Source organism: Notolepis coatsorum, assembly GCF_963971535.1.
Source record: "Notolepis coatsorum genome assembly, contig: SCAFFOLD_3385, whole genome shotgun sequence".
Classification (NCBI taxonomy): Eukaryota; Metazoa; Chordata; class Actinopteri; order Aulopiformes; family Paralepididae; genus Notolepis; species Notolepis coatsorum.
This window is the reverse complement of record NW_028174046.1, coordinates 5026-10541: the sequence shown is the minus strand read 5'-3', so window position 1 is coordinate 10541 and position 5516 is coordinate 5026. Positions and strand designations below refer to the sequence as shown.

At 39.3% G+C, this 5516-nt stretch overlaps 1 pseudogene across 1 annotated transcript; it reads left to right on the top strand.

The window, feature by feature from the left end:
- The first annotated feature begins 2871 nt into the window (after nt 1-2871).
- Nucleotides 2872-5262, top strand: LOC311247642 (cullin-3-like; annotated as a pseudogene). The gene is made up of 2 exons: nt 2872-4080; nt 5031-5262. The product of its transcript is annotated as a cullin-3-like (transcript).
- The last annotated feature ends 254 nt before the right edge of the window (nt 5263-5516 follow it).

Sequence of the window (5516 nt, the reverse complement as noted above, 5' to 3'; positions counted from 1 at the left end):
TTATTATTACGAGTCAGATAGTCCTAACAGTGTTTATTATTAAGAGTCAGATAGTCCTAACAGTGTTTATTATTAAGAGTCAGATAGTCCTAACAGTGTTTATTATTAAGAGTCAGATAGTGACAGGACTGAACACATACTAAACAACATAGACTGAAGCCTGCATTTCTCAACCAAGGTGCCTTGCCTACCGCTTTGCTGTGGAAAGGTGAGTGTCCACAACGGCTAGCTAGCTGTTCTACTTGAATACTGAATGTTAATATTGAATCAGATAATATTGAATACTGAATGTTAATTCAGGTTGACAGTTGACATCATTTGACAGTTGACAGGGGGCTGGAAAGTTGATTTAATAAAAGAAAAAAGACTCATGTTCTAGAATAGAACATTCTAGAACATTTGTGATATATATATAAAAACCACTGCCGGAAATTCTAAAGAAGAAGAAGAAGAAGATCTCATTCTGCATCTTGAGACAGGATAGACTGTCTAGCCTACAACACATAAACTGAAACCTGCATTTCTCAACCAAGGTGCCTTGCCGACCGTTTTGCTGTGGAAAGGTGAGTGTCCACAACAGCTAGCTAGCTGTTCTACTTGAATACTGAATGTTAATATTGAATCAGACAATATTGAATACTGAATGTTAATATCAGACCATATTGTATGACAGTGAAGTTATTGAATCTTTTTGTAGTGTCTCTTTCCGGTGTTGCACTTTTTAGACTGTCCCTGGCTGCGCACTTGCCTCACAGCCGACTGCACATAGAGATCAATATTATTAATTGTACAGCTCCGAGGACGGCTTGTTTAGGTGAAAATAAGGTTGTAGCTCATTGTCTACCTTACTACGATAGGAAAGAGGTGTCCTTTGTGTTTTAAAAACATTTCGCTTAAGAATTATTGACCGCAGAAATTCAAATCTGTGAATATATTTCTAACTTTACCTAAGTCTCCCGATTGCGATACAATAAAGCGAATCTTCATCACAAAAATCATATTATCAAAATAATCTGACGGCAGATATTATTGCTGGCGGACCTATTTCAGCCTGGGAGTCGCCTATTGCCGACCACTGAACTAGGATATCTGTTGGGTAACGTGCGTTTAGACAACACTATTTGGGACAGACCATATTAGGCTATTACTTCACATAAAAGATCATGTCTAAATGAAATGCACAAAACAAAAAATATATGTATCATAAAGTTACCCTGGTATAGATCTGTATGCATGTATTTATGTATTTATTCATAACGTTAACGTTAGATCGTGCATGGCTTTTACATTGAAAAATGTACTTGTCACGTGGTTCCGTTCTCCATTCTTCACATCAAAAACGAAAAACGAACTATCAAAACGTACACGGACCAAAATCGGCCCATTATTTACTCTTTTTTCATTTGATTCTGACACCAAAATATGGAAAACAGCTTCGTATTTCAGTTTTTCCCCATTTCGATTTTGGTTTCAAACGGAAATAGGAAAACACCTCGTATTTCAGTTTTTTTTCCTTTTTTCGTATTTCCATTTGAAACGAAAAACGAACTATCAAAACGTACACAGACCTAGCTGTTCTACTTGAATACTGAATGTTAATATTTAATCAGACAATATTGAATACTGAATGTTAATTCAGGTTGACAGTTGACATCATTTGACAGTTGACAGGGGGCTGGAAAGTTGATTTAATAAAATAAAAATACTCATTTAATCAGATTAATCACTTTATTCAAATTGAGGATTTAGTTTGAGGATATAAAAAAAAAGAAAAAAAAAGAATTTATAAAAAGAAAATGAGAATACTTTTTTAAATGTAAATCTTTTAATTAAAAACGAAGGGTCGAACGTCGAAGAACCCTGACGAAGTTTGAATCCCAAAAACAGGCTTCGGGGACAGCCTTACCAAACATTTATATTATTCAAATGAAACTCAAACATGTTCCGTTGTGATGTGTCACAGTATGACGTCATAATAGCACATTCTAGAACATTTGTGATGTCACAGTATGATGTCATAATAGAACATTCTAGAATATTTGTGATGTTACAGTATGATGTCATAATAGACATTCTAGAACCTGTGTGATGTCACAGTATGATGTCATAATAGACATTCTAGACATTTGTGATGTTACAGTATGATGTCATAATAGAACATTCTAGAACATTTGTGATGTCACAGTATGATGTCATAATAGTACATTCTAGAACATTTGTGATGGCACAGTATGATGTCATAATAGAACATTCTAGAACATTTGTGATGTCACATTATGATGTCATAATAGTACATTCTAGAACATTTGTGATGTCACAGTATGATGTCATAATAGAACATTCTAGAATATTTGTGATGTTACAGTATGATGTCATAATAGACATTCTAGAACCTGTGTGATGTCACAGTATGATGTCATAATAGACATTCTAGACATTTGTGATGTCACAGTATGATGTCATAATAGAACATTCTAGAACATTTGTGATGTCACAGTATGATGTCATAATAGTACATTCTAGAACTTTTTGTGATGTCACAGTATGATGTCATAATAGAACATTCTAGAACATTTGTGATGTCACAGTATGATGTCATAATAGCACATTCTAGAACATTTGTGATGTCACAGTATGATGTCATAATAGCACATTCTAGAACATTTGTGATGTCACAGTATGATGTCATAATAGCCCATTCTAGAACATTTGTGATGTCACAGTATGATGTCGTAATAGAACATTCTAGAACATTTGTGATGTCACAGTATGATGTCATAATAGCACATTCTAGAACATTTGTGTTCTATATATATTCAACATGTATTTTGCGCATTTTGAAACAGGACTGAAGATATCAACTGTTAAACAATGGAACAGTGGAACAGTGGAAAGATGCGTGTAAAGATGCTTGATGTATGTCAAGTCAACAACATCTGGGACCTTCTCAAGAATGCCATCCAGAAGGTCCAGAGGAAGAGCAACAGCGGGCTGAGCCTCAAGGAGCTGTACAGGAACGCCTACACCATGGTGCTACACAAGCACGGCGAGAAGCTCTACACGGGCCTGCGGGAGGTGGTCACCGAGCACCTCATCAACAAAGTACGAGAAGATGTCCTCAACTCACTAAACAATAACTTTCTCCAAACACTGAATCAAGCCTGGATCGACCATCAGACTGCCATGGTGATGATCAGAGATATCCTCTGGTACATGGACTGTATCTATGTGGAGCAGAACAACATGGATAACGTCTACAACCTGGGCCTCATCATCTTCCGGGACCAGGTGGTGCAATACGGCTGCATCCGGGACCACCTCCGACAGACCCTGCTGGACATGATCGCCTGCGAGAGGAAGGGAGAGGTGGTGGATAGGGGAGCGATCAGGAACGCCTGCCAGATGCTCATGATCCTGGGCCTGGAGGGCAGGTCGGTCTACGAGGAGGACTTAGAGGGCCCCTTCCTCGAGATGTCGGCCGAATTCTTCCAGATGGAGAGCCAAAAGTTCCTAGCGGAGAACAGCGCCAGCGTCTACATCAAGAAGGTGGAGGCCCGGATCAACGAGGAGATAGAGTGGGTGATGCACTGCCTGGACAAGTCCACGGAGGAGCCCCTCATGAAGGTGGTGGAGGGGGAGCTCATCTCCAAACACATGAAGACCATCGTGGAGATGGAGAACTCCGGTCTGGTCCACATGCTCAAGAACGGAAAGACTGAAGACCTGGGCTGCATGTACAAGCTCTTCAGCCGCCTGCCCAACGGCCTGAAGACCATGTGTGAGTGCATGAGTTCGTACCTGCGGGAGCAGGGCAAGGCCCTGGTGTCGGAGGAGGGCAAGGGCGAGAACGTCGACTACATCCAGGGCCTGCTGGACCTGAAGACGCGCTTCGACCGTTTCCTCCTGGAGTCCTTCAACAACGACAGGCTCTTCAATATCATAATATCAACCATCGACGGGGACTTTGAGTACTTCCTGAACCTCTCGGCAGGGCGAAGCGACCCCTCAAGGCTTGTCTAGTGCCATAGACATGACCATCATTAATAAGCACCAGCTGCAAAAAGAGGCACACAGGTTTATGTAAAGTATAAATATTTCTCATAAACAAAATAAGACTACACACTAGTCTCTCATTGACTCTCATCCATGACAGTTCCTTGTGCATTTTTTCAACACTTTCTAATTGAGCTATGCAATGCAAGTCTTGCAGCTCTATTTTGAGTAAGCTGTATTTTATTTAAGTCTTGTGTGGATGCATTTGACCAGATTGCTGGACAGTAGTCCAGATGTGACATTCTGTACTTCTGTATGACAACTATTAAAGAAACTTGAACTAGTGATTGTATGACTTGCTTGGTAGCTGTGTCAGTTAAAAAATAGGCATTCCGTCTAATAATTGAAATACTTCTGCTCATTTTTGTTACAATATTGTTAATGTGAGTTGACCAAGAAAGTGTTTCATCTATTATAACTCCAAGCAATCTGGCCTCCTTAACTTGCTAAATATCTGCACCCTGCAAAGAAATATTTAATCTGTCATTTTCTCTCTGAGCATGCTTTGAACAAATAATTAGACATTTTGTTTTGGATGCATTTAGTTTCAGCTTATTTACCGTGACCCATTCAGAAATCTGCATTAACTCACTTTGAACAAGACTGCTGAGGTCTTTGGCATTGCTTGCCGAAGCATATTATTGTAGTGTCATCTGCATAAATGGAACTGCTTGCATTTCTTAAACTATGTGGCATATCATTTACAAATATTGAATATAATAATGGTCCAAGGCAACCTCCTTGAGGAATGCCACATTGTAGCGTTTTAACGCTTGATAAAGTTCCATTAAACAGGACACATTGTTGTCTCATGAATAAATAACTTTTCATCCAGTTAGTAGCTGAGTGTTTGAAACCATAATCAGCTAGTTTTGTAAGCAGCAGTTCATGATCAATGAGATCAAAAGCTGCGCTAAAATCTAACAGCACTGTACCAACTAATAATTTACAGTCAATATTTCTTAGCCACTCATCAGCCATGTGCTGTTCCGCTGCATGCAGGAGAAGGATGTGTTCGAGCGGTACTACAAGCAGCACCTGGCCCGCAGGCTGCTCACCAACAAGAGCGTCTCCGACGACTCCGAGAGGAACATGATCTTCAAGCTCAAGACCGAGTGTGGCTGTCAGTTCACTTCCAAACTGGAGGGGATGTTTAGAGACATCAGTATCTCCAACACCACTCATGAAATGAACTCCAACAGTCCTTAAAGCTTGAAATTCTCCCCCCTGTTGCAGAGTTTAAAACCTTGATCTCCAACTTTTGTCAATCAAGTTGTACATGTTTTAATTTATTTGTTATCCTTGCTTTTTGCCTCATCTTGTTGTCTTATTGTTGTGATTTTATATGCTGTGTGATTCTATATGTTTTACATGACTGTAAAAGAGGGAAACCTCATTTGCCTTTCGAGTTTAAATAAAGGTTTGAAATGAAAGAATAATCTTTTTTTGAACAAATGTTTTTT